Genomic DNA, 15,160 nt, shown 5'->3' with positions numbered 1-15,160 from the left:
CAGGTGTTTCCCAGATCTGTTGATATGCCACTTTGTAATTACAGGATATGACTGGACCTATACATTTCTCCCCTTCAACCATAATTTTAAACTGTTCCACTCCCAACTTCTTTTGCAAATCAGATTCTGTTTTCTGGCTGGTGCATGTCATTACCAAAGCCTTCCCTAGCAACCAGATATAGCTAATAATAGCCCCAAGCCCAGCACCAAAAATACTTAAATGTGGCAGAATATCTCTGAATGTGAGGATGTAGCATTATGGTCTCCCTTAATGCCTTCAGTCTCCTTCAAGTAATTGAATCAAATGAGGCTTATTGTACCGTAAGTAAGACTGGCACTGTGAATTAGGTAAGGTTATTTGAGCCGTAAGAGAAATTCCTTTTGCTGTTTCCATATTAAAATAAAATGTTAATTGAACTTAAAATATATATTTTTTCGATGTGTATTTTTTTATCCCTCATCTGTATATATGTATTTGACTTAATTTCCAGCTTGTGATCTGCTTGGTGAACATCCTCTTAAGAGACATGTATTGCCTTGAAAAGCCACGCTGTTCTTTGATGTGAGCTGCATAAATTGTTGCTGTTGGACCCTGGAATACAACGCTTTAGGGTTGCAATACTTCAAGAGCATTTAGCTGCTTTTCCCATGGAGCAGAGGTACGTTCTGTAATTTTATTGTACTGTTTTCTCAATCTGTTATGCTTTATATATAATATTCAATAATGAATAGCCTGCCTTTTCATTGTGAGAGACCTCAGGCTGTAAGAGATGCTCAATTATCATGTCCAGTCTTCTGCTCCAAGGCAGGCACTTCGTTTTTCCCTTTTTAAAATCACACAACAACTCTATGGTATACCTATTTTGGGAAAGGACCATAGCTCAGTGGTTGAGTACATGCTTTGCATGCCAAAATATCCCAGGTTCAATCCCCGAGAATTCAAAATCCCCGAGAATAGGAAAGTCTCCTGATTGAAACTCTAGAGAGCTGCTGGTGGTCACTGTAGCTTCATCAACCAATGGGCTGACTTGGCCCCAGGAGCTTCCTGTCCTCCTACAAGTCTCTATCATTGTCCACACTGCGCACACTACCAATAAGAATTAAACTTTGTAGTAGCCATGTGATGAGGATCAGGTAGAACTACATAGTTCAGTTCTCATAATCTGGGCTCTGCAGTTACCATTTGCTGGATACGAACCAAGCACCTAAAAAAAATGGTGGCTTCAAAGATAGATCACTTGGTGAGGAGAACATTTGCCCCCCAACTGACTTCTGAGAGGACTGAGGGCAAAGTCCCTTCCGAAATAGCCAGCTGAAATATTTATAAAAGACGTGTTAGTAACAACTTAGAACGAGGAATTGGAGATGCACAGATATTCACCTTTCTTCTTATCCCTTTTACTAGAACTTGGGGACATTGCACATAAACACACTGAGCCAGTTTGCACATCCCACTGAGGCAAATGATGGCTTAGTAAGACTGGGTGTTCTCAAGAGAGCAGATTGCTCTTCCTGTGCTCCTCCTTATGACCTTCTGCTGCTGAACTTGACTCAGCATGTAACCTTGGTTACACCTTGTGGTTTGTCTGGAGCGAGATAAGCCACAGTCCTGGGTTTGGACTACCCACTCAGCCCACACCATGCCTTACCTTACTGCAGCTCCGGATCAGGACCAGAGGAGGACCTTGATATTCTCTCCTGGAACTCTTAGGCTTACGTGTTTGTGTTATGCCATTGTTTGGTTTAGCATTCCATGCAAGGTCCCTGCTGCTTGCTGAGCAGCCATCATCTGGGCAGTGGAGAAAAGATTGTTGTCCCTGTTTCCATCTTTCAGCTACTGCAGAGCTGAATATAACTCATGAGCTGGGAACTGCAGACAGGCTTCCTGGGGCTTGGTGGGCTGCATAGAGTGGTCGACGGCTGCATGTGACCCACCTGCTCTCCAAAACCATATTGGGAAGAACTTGTCTGGATCTGAACCACTGTTTCCTTATTGACCAGGCAAGGAGATGACAGATTTTTGTCATGTTGACATGATTAAAGCAAATGAAAGAAGAGGAGCTATGTGCCTTAATTTCCAGGGGTAGATCTTAATTATAACACATTTTTCTAGTTATTGATCAAAGCGTTTCCTTCCACATCTGGTATCACCCTTCCATTGCTGGCCAGTTCCTTTTATATTTAGAGGAAGGAGGGGAGTAGCAGCAGTGTTTTATGTGGTTGAGCTTCCTTCCTAACATGTGCCAAGGATAGGACTGCATCCTGAAACATGGGATTTCCTTTCTCTGATCATTGATCTTATAGCAAGCTGTTCCAACGTGTCAGAAAACATTTAATGCTTTCTGCTACTTTCTTCTCAACAACACAGATGAAATCTTTTCCAAGACACATGTGACATGCTTACTACATGGTGATATTGTTAATCTCCATATTGGTATCTAAAACAAGAGAAGCTGCTCTATTTGTCATTTATGATCTATTTGAGATTCCTGCATGACAGGGGGTTGGACTAGATGACCCTCTGGATCCCTTCCAGCTCTGCAGTTATGTGACTCTGTGATCAGTATAGTGATTCATAGTTGGGATTAGATGTATAATTTACATTAAGACTAAAGCTAAGAATGAAAAGTAAGCTGTATTTTATAAGATTTGATCTGTTAAACCACAAGATGAGTTCTCTATCAGTTCTTCCTAGCTATAACTCTTTGTGCTTTCTGTGCCCCCTCAAAGGTGCTTCTGGGCGGTTGAGAAGCCCTTTGGAATGGCATGAGAAGTGATGGGGGGGGTTGTAACAGGGATCAAGGTGTGTAATTCAGTACAATTGTGAACTCCCTTTGCACAAGCAGAAGTGCCTTCAGTTCATACAAACGTCCCTTTGGATCTAACCCATCCTCTGTTCAAGGAGAAAATACAGGTGCTTCCCTTTTGCCAGATAAAGGGGTATATTTTTTGGTTCTTTCTTCCTATCCATTTCCTCTGCGCTCATGTACAGGTATCCAGAGCCAAAGCTGATGCACCACATTTTAAATGGCAGCTTAGGACTCCCTTGCATGTTTTCCTTGTGATAATTGAGAAGGTGGCAAATTATTTTATCGTGGAGGCTATTGTTAATGTAACAACCCATTTTATTGCATCTCAGTAAGCGTGTTATTGCCTTGATGGTAATAATAGTGTGGCGACTGAGACATCTATCAGCATTTCAAAGATCTGTTTATTTAAAACATCACAACACCATTTATCATGCCTGGATTTAGGAGTGTTGTGTGTTGTGTAGTTGCCCTTTCGAGATGCATGTGCATATTCAAGCCCCGTTCCCTATTTGGGAATTTAGGCTGTGAGGCACATTTGGTAATAAGTTTCAGTGTGGCACTTGCTTCTAATTAAACATGTGCAACAACCATTTTTATTACATCAATATCCCACCTTTCTTCCAAGCATTCTTCCCACTTCCCAATTTCACCCTTGCAACAACCCTGTGGTGTAGATTGGGCTGATAGCTAGTGACTGTTCCAATGTAATCCACTGAGCTTCGTGTGTGAGTGAGGTTTGAATAAGGATCTTCCTAGTCAGACAGTTGAGCAACCACACTTAACTGGGATGTTTCATCAAGAGGCTACTTATCACTTTGAAAAATTCTTAGTAGGCCAAGAAGTGGAACTTAAGGGACAGATCAGTGTTATTAGAGGTGAGAATTCCTGAGCTGGACATACTTGTTTCCTTAACAGAGGTCTGGGAGTCTGTATTTTCTTATGAGCTGCTGTCTTACAGATGTGAATTTCTATCTATGTGGATGGAATTAATTGGTCTTTGCTGTGGAACTCTCTGCTTACTGACAACACATTTTTCTTAGGGGCAGTAAATTTTAACAACCAGCTGCATGCCCTTCCAGAGGCGTTGCAAGACTTCCTTGTTGGGCTGGGTTTTAATAGCTGAGGTTAAGCAGGTTAGGATAATATTCTGGGTTAGATCCAGAGTAAAACACAACTGAATGCTTCTTCCTTTTTGTTGCACTTAGTTCCCATTGAAAGCAACAGGACTTTAACCTATGACGATTTTCCCCACATTGATTTCATGGGTACATATGTATGATGATTACTGTATTTTTCACTCTATTGGACGCACCGGACCACAGGACGCACCTAGTTTTTAGAGGGGGAAATCAAGGGGGAAAATATTATTCCCCCCCCCCAGCCCCGAAGAGCAAGGGACAGGCTGCACGCAGCCTGTCCGCTTCTCCCAGAGCTTCTCGGGGCTGCGGGTGAAGCCTGGTCCCCCCCCCAGCCCCAAAGAGCAAAGAAGCCAAGGCAGCGAGCGAGATCCATAGCCGTGCAACGTCTCCAGCCAGGAGCTTAACCTCTCCAGCGCAGCTAAAGAAGAAGACAAGGCAGCGAGCGCGATCCATCCCGCTCGCTGCCTTGGCTTCCTCTTTAGCCTTGAGCAGCATCTTTAGCCTTGTGCAACAGGATGGATCGTGCCCACTGTCCACTGGGGCTGGACTAGATGCTTGTGCTTCAGGACTAAGAGCAGGGCAGAAGCTGCATTCCAATTCAAATTCTTCTTTTGCCCATATCCACAATATGGATGCTTGTACAGCAGAAGATGTAATGTCATCCTCCCTTGGAGACAGGTTTAGCAGTTTACATATGTGCTTGGAGTCATAGCTAAAGCATTAGCTATGACTGTGTTCAGATATACATAAACTGACTATCATGTAAATGTGAGTAAATGGAGGGTGGGGAAGGAGCAGTATATTGGTCTTATTATGAACCCACTTCCTACAGATATGTAATTTATTCTTGACATGGATACTATATAGGACAGCAGAAGACCGTGTCCATGGTGCTCCTTTCCAACCTTGGAATTTACTATCCCAAGAAGCCCTGTGAATCAAGCCTCCCTCTGACCCACTTCCTATGCAATGTTAAACCACAGTTTAAATTAAACTATGGTTGAATACATACAAAGTGCTTTGCTCCTCTCCTGCCCTTAACTGTGTTCCATGGAAAGGAAAGGCTTGTCATAGATATATATTTTTATTAGTTTTCAATTACATGCCAATAACAGCCTCATTATAGCAATGCCAATTTATAATACAATTATTAATACCAATCATTCAAATACCAAATTATATAATTTAATTAAAGTAGGCCCCCCAAATGCTAGATTTGATGGCTTTCTAATTTTCTTTATTTCTGCATTCCAAAATCTTACTAGTTTCAGTTACATTCCTGTCATAATAATAATTCCTTATAGAACAACTGCAATGTTAATAAATTCTATTTGTGTTGACACATTAAATAATTTATAAAACTTCAAGCGAGGGACTATATCATTGTTCTTTCTCCATCTCATGCTTCATTGTTTTGCACCGAGAACTTTAACAGCAGCTGCAAAAGTTGCTCTGTCCCAGTAAATAAACTGTTGTCACCAATTGTTGTCACTGGGAAGAAGAGTAGTCTGTCAAACTATAGATGACTCAGTAAGAAACCTTATCTGTTCCTTGGCAGCTCACAGACTTCTTTCATCTTTCCAGCTAAAGATATATGACCAATTATCCTTCCAGTTAAATTAAATTCCAAGTCCTCTTAGTGTTATTCAGTTCACTTCATAGATAATAAAGGATGTGGAAGAGTTAGCTCTAAGTCTCCATCATAAACCTTTTGCAAAATAGAGCTTCTCTCCCTTTCCCCCTTTTTTACACACACAGTTCAGTTTGATGTTATAATCCACATTTTAAATCCAATTTCTTCCATCTTCACTTGTACAGGTATCATTTGAACTAACATTCAGGGGAGGGTTGCCAAATCATAAATGTAGAGAGGAAAACTTTAAATAAACCAACCATAGGCTCCCCCCCCGCCAACTTTTGCACCGATTGAAGTGCAAATTGAATTTTATCTCAATTCAAACCTTAAAGTCCTTGCAGTTGGTTTGTTCGCAGTTTGTGATCCCATCTCTTCTAGCACACACCTGTACTTTAGTCCAGTTAAGCTCTAATTAACAGGAGAACCTCTGCTTAATGGCAGCATTGGAGAGATTTTTGCCAGGCGAAGTGCTTTTGTACTCAGTGCCTCCCTGGCTCCTGCATTCCATGTTGCAGCAAGAGCCAGATACTGAGACAGAGTGCGAGTGAAGCCCATCTTTGGGGGGAACTTGCAAGAATGATTTACCCTCTATCATCCTCTTTTTTCCATCACCTACGCTCTCCTGCTGTCATGGGGGCTGCCTCCATTAAGGCAGACCAGAACTGGAAGCCAAGGGGAAAGGCTTGTAATTATGACGATGGCTTGTAGCTTGTTTCACACTAAACAAACCAGAAGAAGAAACAAAGGTTTGTTGTCTTACCACTTCTGGGTTGAAGAGAAACCAGCCATGAGCCTGGGTTCACATCTCATGGCAAGCCGGATTCTGGCTTGTTTTCTCTCCTGTGAGCACAGTCAGGAGCAAGGCAGGAGCAACACACTTGTGGTCATTAAATCATCATTTGTTTTAATTTTGCCATGGATAACAAAACTCTGAAATGAGTTGTGTCCATCTGTTTTAAAGGCAAAAGGCTTCTTGAAATTTGCAATGCAAGCATCCAACTTCTAAAAGATAAACTTAATCTATATTTTTGTTAATTTTCAGAAGCTGGAAGAGCAGTGAAAGCATAATGCTCATGAGTAGAGGAAACGGTTTTCTGAGCACTTTCCGTAACTGGGAAGTGGGAGAACATTTGAACACCACCTAAAATCAGAAGTGAATAGATGCATCTGCTTTGTGTGGGAGTGCAGTCTCAGAATTCTCTCTGACAGCTGCAATATCCAGCTAAAATATTATTCTCTTACTCCTACATGCTGAATATTCTTCCTACACACTTTTGGTTCAGATTAAATTCTCTCTCTTCCCTCTCCCTCCCTTGAGAATAAAAGAACTAGGCATTTTGTGTACTCAGGTCTGAGGTTGAACTGATTCAGGTATGTTGCTCGTGTGCAAAGGCTGCATGTGAGAATGAGCATGATAGTGCCTCCCCTCAAATTGTTGTCCCTTCCCCCCCAAGGTCCATGAGTTGGAGGGTGAAATCTGAAGTGGAAAGCCCCCTTCTAGTGAAGACTCCCTTCCTGAATTTGAATGCCAATTTTGCAGAGTTCCATGTCACTCGGTGGTAGCTCCTCAAGTAGAAGAGGGTCCCCTCTTCAGGCTTGACCCTCCAACTTGTGGAGAGTGCATGGCAGGGACAGCTGAGTGCATTCATCCCTGCTCACCTTGCTTGCATCTAACATATATGCAAGCAACATACCCAAACAGGGATATAGTTGTTGGTACTACAGTAAGTTGCTGCCATCATACAATCAAAACCTTTCTGCCAGTCAGTCTTCCAGAAGGCATAACACAGAAGGTATGCTTTTGCAAAGTGACCCCACTTGGAAGTTTCACCACCTTCTATAAGTATTCTGCTTTATAAATAAAGGCGGGACAGATGAAACTATGCAAGCCAAATTTATAGAAAAAGCCGTACAATGTTTGAACCATATACTTTTCCGGTATCTTTGAAGATTGTAGCGGATAGCCATGGGATATTTGATGCAATAACAGTGTATAATGCATTCTGCGTGTGCATCTCCCCCCTTCAAATAACACAAATTTGTTTGTGTTATGGGATGCTGGACGCAATAGGCTTTTGGTCTGTTCCAGCGGTCATTTCAGACCAAATTTGCATAGCTGCTCTAGAAAGATAATTCCAGTTAAAACTGACAATGATAAATCATGTTTTTTCAAGGAACTATAAAAAGGATTTTTAAAATCAAATTTGGAATAAATAATTTATGTTACTTCTTGAATAGATAATGTGTTTTATTGTATATCAAGCATTTGTTTAGCAAACACGAATGTTAGCAGAATTAATATGTAAATATGAGTATGGGTAATGTAAATATTGAATGCTTAATAATACTCACATTTTCTCTATTCTGTTTTGTTGCATTTGAATTATTTGGTTTTAAAATGTTGCATTTATTCCTTCACTGCAGCTCTTGGAGTCACTGACATTATATAGACAACTTTTCTATAAAACCATGGGGTAGCTAACCATATTTGTCTGGAAGACCACATTCACCGTTGGCGCCAACCCAGATGAGCTGGGGCAGGCGATTATCACCCCATGCTGCTCATGTAATGATCAGTCTGATGACCAGGGAGGGGGCAATTTGTATCCTCATCAGGGAGCTTATCTAGATGGAGAAGTTAAACCTCTCCACCTAACCCAGTGCTGTGTCTACTTTTTTGTTTTTCTTTTCCCAATGCTGCCCAAATTAGAGTCCTGGGGGACCAGAAGAATTTCCTTGGTGACAGATCAGACTCCTCTGCAAATCGTGTTAGCTGCCTCTGTTTAAAACATTTATTTATTTTTTACCTCTCATTTTAGTTAGGATAACCTGAGAGTACCATGTGAAAAAATGAGGTGATGTAAAACTAGAGGCAGGCGAGTGCAGCAGCCACATACGAGAAAGATAAAAAAGTGTTCAACAAGTTTTAACTATGTAAGATAAATGAGGATGATTCAGAACATCTAAATGTGGAAGAGCTGGTAGTCAATTTGCGTAAACAATAGTGTTAATGGGGAGTTGTTTGTGCTCTTAAAGACATATGCAGGTCATTTCTTTAGAAAATTAGCACCCCAAGCATGCATTCCTAGTTGCCAGCAGGAACAGGTTACAGGAAGTGTAAGGATGTTCCAGAACATAACAGCCATTTAGTATACAGCATGGGTTTCCATTTTGCTGCTTAACTTTTTGAAGGGTTATAGTGTAAACATGGAGTCACTAATGAAAGCTATTGACTGAATAGTGAAATTCAGAAAGTAAGGTTTAAGTAAGGCTCTCCGAAGCACTGCTGCTGATTGATAACATAAAATAGCATTATGTGCAGGGTCCCCCCACCCCCATTATTTGCTAAGCCTTTGGCTAATAAACAGTATTTGGCCTTTTAAACTGTTTGTGTTGGGTTATTGTTTTGTTCGTTATTATGGTGCGGATTTTTGTGTTTGTATATTGTAAATTGCCCTGTAAGATGAAGGGTGGTATAATAATAATAATAATAATAATAGAAACCCAGGCGGCAGGGCTGTGTCCAGGTTTGAAGGGGGCCTGTACAAAGTGTCTTCTGGTGGGCCCTTCCTCTTCCAGTGGGCCCTGGCAGGCTTATCTGGCTGTGTTGGCAGTACTCCAACCAACACTCATCCTGTCACAGGGTGATGCTAAACCAGGGCCATTGTGGGAAATTCAAAGGGTACTGTTTGAAATGCTAGGTCAGAAGTTTTCTAAGGTGAGACAAGGGGAGGCATCAGCAGTGGGCCCTGCCAGAGTGTTGGGCATGGCTGGCAACTGTCCAAGGAGAACATCCTAAAAGGGAGTTGTATGCATTGTGTGATTTTGCTGCAATTTGAGAAAGCAAGTGCAGGAACTTTGACTCAAGGTGGATTAATACATTACAGTGAGCACTGTTTAAAAACGCTCCTGTGTGGTGGCAGTCCATGAGGAAGTGGTTTACTGTGGTGAGGACCACATAGCTGGGACTGGAACTGATCAGCTGAAGCAATTCCGCAACAACTCCTTCTCCCCCTCCAAATGCTGTTATGGAAATGCTTTCCTGTCTTTAATGCTTAGCCTGAACAATGGGCTACACTGTTATTGTGTCTTTTAAAAATCAAGCAAAATGTATTTTATAAAAACACTGTACATTTTTTATTATTCATTGTGCCCAGTAACAAAATTTGGTGTTGATTATTCCGGGGCAAAAGGGGTTTGTGGCTTTAATCCATTTCATACACAAAAAACTGATCCTCACTGGCCTTAACAAATTTCAAGGTGCAGTGTTCTTGAAAAGAAAAGAAAAACACATTATTTTCAAAAGGAGTTTGTGATTGGAGAAAGATTCCAGAATTTAATTTAAAAAATGCAAAGTTGTTGTCCCAGGAGCAGGCCTTGGGTCCAGGAAAAGCAGAGGCCAGTCTGTGTTGATAAACACAAAAGCAAGACTGTGATAATTGTAGTTTCTTGTACCATACTTCACAAAATTAAATTTTCTGCTTCAGAGGAGATACATTTTGCACAAAAAGTTGTTTCCAAGGTCAAATATAAACTATTTGCTGGCTCTGCATAGAGTGAACCAGTCAAACCAGGTTTTGGGTTTGTCCCAAATATTCATTTTTAATCTACTAAATAGTGGCTGTTTGTGACAGGCAAAACCTGAAACAGTTAATTTTATAAGAAAAAGTATAGAGATGATTGGGGATACTAACCAAACAATTCATTAAATGTGAGGTTTTTGGAACACAGAACTTCAATGCTGATCTAAATAGGACAACAGAAAAGAGTACATTTGGGCACAAGTTTGGGTGTAAGTGCAGCTGCTGGGGTAGCAGATGGTGTTGCACCGAAGCAGAAAACGTGCATCATACATGCAAGAATGAAAGGTCAGTAATAAATGGAGAATTTTTATAACACTAATGTTTGGCGGGAATAGATAGTTCTGTAATCTAGATCAGGGCGCTTCATGACCCATGCCGGAAGACAAGTGAACTGGCAGCTGCCTAGGGCCACACCCTGGGGACCAGCACTGTTCTCTCTTGCTCCATAGATGGTTGGGCATAGAACAGGGTGGGGAACCTGTGACTCTCCAAGCATTGCTGAATTACAGCCCCACTCATCCCTGAGTATTGGCCAACCAGTTGGGAGGGCCACAGGTAACCCATCAGGGGCACACCGTTGAGTATTACTGATGAAGGTCCATCAGCGTGATTACTAAGATACATCAGTCCTTTATTTAGTGTTGGCAAAATGCCTATCGTCACAGCAGTTCTGGCACAAGGAAGGATTGTTCTATTCAAAGCTCCCTCAGATGGGTGCAGTGTGTTGTTGGCATTGCTCTGCAGAATGACAGTTCTGGGTTGGCCACCCAATGTTAAAATGGACTGACTTTTCCTCCTATTGTGAATCTGTGCTAAAGGAGTTTTACTTTCTATCATGTAAAGATTGGTGGACACTCTTTAAGGTCACAGCTGAACTTGAGCTGTGCTCTTGGCAGCCACAGCAGTTGAGAACCTTGCCTTCTGCCTTCTGCATTGCAATGCCCTGAATCCTGCAAATCAGCATGCACACCACAGTCTGTACAGTCCTCTGAAATCTTCTTTGCCTTATTATTAATGGAAGATCTGCTTTCCCCCTGCCATTGAATAAATGGAAGAAAATACTATGTGGAGAATTGTGTAAGGGCTCGAAACATTTCATGTTTCCTTGAGTGAAAGATGATGGATTATGGCTATTGTGGGAAGGCAGGGAAGCATTACCCATATATTTAAATGGCTATATAGTGTGTCGTGATTGAGAGGTATGTTAAACTGATACAGTTCTGTTGGAATAAATATGGCTATATAAATGTATCCTATGGTCTCTCTTCAGGAGGATTGGTTCCCAGTTTGTTCCCTTTGAATCATTTCCCCCCTTCCTGGAGGTAAAATAAGTACTGTTAACAACTTTAAAAATTTGTTTAGCAATCTGACCTTGACATAAGAAGACATTTGCTCACCAATATTATGTTGATGTAAACTTACAAATGTATAATATAGCAGTATGATTCAGACTGCCTGGTTGCTAAGAACGCAGGTGTTCCTTTTTAGGCATAAGTTTCTGCATCCATCAAAGGTGCATTGCAAAGTGATGTAAGCCACACACACCCCGGTGGCACCTGGCTTGTGGTTTTAGATGTGAAAAGCAACGGAGTTCATTTTTTGCAGGCACTTTAAAGATTCTAGGCATCACTGGTTATGGAGCAATTTTAAGATGCTGGTAAAGAAAAAGAAGACTTAAGATGAAGGCGCTGTGACCCTATGCTAATATACTTCTGAGAAATCATGCATATGATTGCACTATAGTGTGGGGAGTTCTAGAGGCTGTGCTACATTATAGCAAAAGGAACTCCTAAAATACTTCGTTCATGATTCAGTCCCGACCCATCACATATGGGAAGCTCCCATATTAGAGGGGTGCATGTGTGCATAACAGGATGATTTAACATAGGAAGCTGCTTTATATCAGGACATATAACTGATGTATCTAGCTCAGTATTATCTGATTCAGGTGGGGGGAACCTTTGGTCCTCCAGATGTTGTTGAACTACAACTCCCCACCAAGTGCATGGAAAAGAAATCAATAATCTCCCCCATCCCCCCATATTGCTGCTTCAGTCAACTAAACAGCCCCCCAATTGCATTTCCCTTTTTTAAAAAAAGCCCAACACACCAAAGGACTAAGTGACAATATTAGACTATACTGCAGGGTTGTCATACACTGCTCTCTCACAGCCCTCACCCCCAGTGATATTAGTAAGGGCTATTTTTCGTGTGGTTCATAATTTCTCAACCATAACCTCCCCCACCCTGCAGCAAAATGCACATACTAATGATGGGTTTTTATTTACATTTGCATTATGAGGGTTTTTCTTTTTTAATTACCCATTAAAAACACAGCTTTTTTTTACATGAAATTGAACCTGAGATAGAAAGAGCATGCACTTGTGTCTTTGCCACTACCTTTTGATTTTGGGTGGACATGCTATTACCCGGTCCCAGCTACACTAAAACCTTGGATTTCTCCATTCTTTTCCTCCGGGCAACAATCAATTCTCTTCCACGGAAGATGAAAAACCAGCTCCATAATTAAGCAGGTAGTCTGTTAAGAACGAACCCTGTAGTCCTTCTTCATTGTCTGACTCTACAGTGAGAAAACTAGAGTGACACAGGCACCAAGGAAAGCCCAAAAGCAGCTTCAAAACGAACCAGGAAGATCCTCCTTCATTGCCTGAAGAAGGAACTTTGTGGCTCATTTTGAAGCTATTTTTGGGTCTTCCCTGAGGCTTGTATGACACTACATTTCTCTCTAGCACCCATCAATCACAGCTCTGATTTCACTGATTGACCTGGCTGCCAATTTGGAACTGGGTTTGAGGTGCTGGTTCCAGTATACAAAACCTATACAGCTTGGGACCAATATACCTAAAAGATAGTCTCATCCCTTATATTACCCACCCAATCAACCACTGAGCAATGCAGGAGAGGGCCACCTGAAGATACCATCATATTAGGAAGTCCATTCTGCACAGTATAAAATTGAGCCTACCTTTGAAATTTTCTCTTGTTAAATATTAGACAGATGCCATGTTTGTTGACTTTTTGCTGCCTACTAATGACCTTACTCTTTTAACAAGCCTTTCAAGTAGATATTTCCCGCAATCTGTGTCTGTTGTTGGAATTGCTTTTAGATATTTTGATGGTTTTGTTGCTTGTGGGTTTTGCCATCCTAGGCTTCTCTGAGAGGTAGGGCAGAATATAGTAAATAGTAATAATCTTAAAGGCCAGAGCCAGCTCATATCTTAAAAAGCTGCTTCTGACATAAACCTGTACGATAAAGAAGATGGTGCTGCTGCTTTAATCAGTCCATGTTGGGGCAGAGTGCCAAGGGCCTAGTTCTATTTTACCACTTGATGGCATTTACCAGCCAGCAAACTGGAGGATATGAAGAGGAATTATGCAAAGATAATCAAAGCTTTGGAATATGTGAGAGGAAATTCTGAATGAGCTGTTCATGGTTAAAGGGGGGAAAAGATGAAATGGTGGTCCTGGCAGATGATTTAAAACATCTGAAAGGGTGTCATAATAAAGACACACACACACAAAACACCCTGACAGAAGATTTAGAAGGAGTTCAAGTTGCCGCAAAGCCATTTTGCTATTGGGAAATATGACCTAAGAGCATGATGAGTTGAAAACAAAGCTACTGAGGAGAGTTTTGGAATCTTTCCCTGGAGGGTTTTAAGGTGACCACAGAATTTCACCTGTCAAGTGTAATTTAAATCTAGGGAAGCCCCTTTGTGATTTCTGCTACCAAACCAAATTCTTCACGTATCTCCCAGGCTATTCAGACACATGAGACTATTGTATCTCTAAAGCCTATTTTAAAAATCAAGAAAATACCTGTAAATTTAAACTTCATAAAATTTAGTCAGGATTTGCTCGACTTCAGTCTAAGACAACATGTTTAGTTAGTGCTTAGAAATTAACAGTGTGGGCACCAGTTTGGAACTCTAGGGGGAGGAACAGGAAGAAAAACAGTTTGCCCACTGATGCATTATAGAAGAAGGAAGAAGCTTGGGGAATTAAGGTGAATATGAATATTAATGCCTTAATAAGTGGAAATGCTACCCAAAAAGTACAGCTCTGCAAGGCTCTTGTAGACTTCCATTACTCCTCTCACAACTGTTAAACACTAGCCTCACAAGAGGGTGTTAACACAGCTGGTCTACAGCAGTCTTTTGTGTAGAATTATAGATGTGCTCTTTAGGAAATTACATCATGCTCTGTGTCGTTTTTGAACCATCCTGAGCTCTGTTCTCCATTGCACATGCAGTTAACACTGGTAGTCAGTTTCTTGTCAGGCTTCCCTCCTGCATCTTGAATTCAGTATTAAATTGGATGCTCTCAAGTCAAGAACTTGCTCACTTAAGTTGATGATAATTACTTCCCTGCTGGTGTGCTGGGAGGGTAGGACTGAATTGGCTCATGGTCTAGAAGCAATTTGTTCAGGTCACCAAGGGCAGCATTCTTTGCATACCTAAACTTGTAGCATTGGGTTTCTTTTCCTTTCAATGTATGTAGTGCTTTTGATTTAAAACTCTAGCTATTTTTTCATTGTCAGAGAGCAGGCCTGTACAAGGATTGTGGGCCGGCTGCAATCCCTTCCCTAACAATTTGTGGCCCCATTGGGAATTCCAGATACTAGCTGTTTGCGGTCTGTTTCCCACCTGGAGAGAAATCCATGCTGGTGGGGGGCGGGGAGAAGACAACTGTGATGGGGTACACCCATCGTAATTCAAAGTCAACAGTTGTACAATGGAGAAATGGGGAGTTTGCAAAGAGGTGGTGTAAAGAGAAAAGTGAGCCTATTTGAGAACAAGAGTGGACAGACATTCGGCTAATCAAATCTGCTTGGCTTTACTTCATTTGCAAGATCTACCAACCAGAGCCAGCTGCAAAAGATGTATTAGTGGTCCCTCTGGACCACATTCTTAGCATACGAATTTGTTTTCAGTACCAAAGGTGAGCTGAGGTCACAGGTTCTTAAAACAC

The 15,160-nt window shown here is 41.4% G+C and overlaps 1 protein-coding gene across 7 annotated transcripts in view; it reads left to right on the top strand.

Annotated features, from left to right (window-relative positions):
• The window catches only part of TIAM1 (TIAM Rac1 associated GEF 1), a 193,557-nt gene that overhangs the window by 45,102 nt on the left and 133,295 nt on the right, over positions 1-15,160 (top strand). For 6 of the 7 annotated variants that reach the window (XM_081003520.1, XM_081003526.1, XM_081003525.1 and 3 more), the window contains one exon: positions 492-659. The gene's annotated coding sequence lies outside the window, so the exon portion shown is untranslated. Of the gene's footprint in view, positions 1-229; positions 349-491; positions 660-15,160 lie in introns of those variants that run through there. The other variant, XM_081003521.1, reaches the window with a different exon arrangement.

This window comes from Podarcis pityusensis, assembly GCF_964106645.2.
Source record: "Podarcis pityusensis genome assembly, chromosome: 4".
In the NCBI taxonomy this organism is placed as follows: domain Eukaryota; kingdom Metazoa; phylum Chordata; class Lepidosauria; order Squamata; family Lacertidae; genus Podarcis; species Podarcis pityusensis.
The sequence above is the reverse complement of the archived record's forward strand: the minus strand, read 5'-3'. Positions and strand labels throughout refer to the sequence as shown.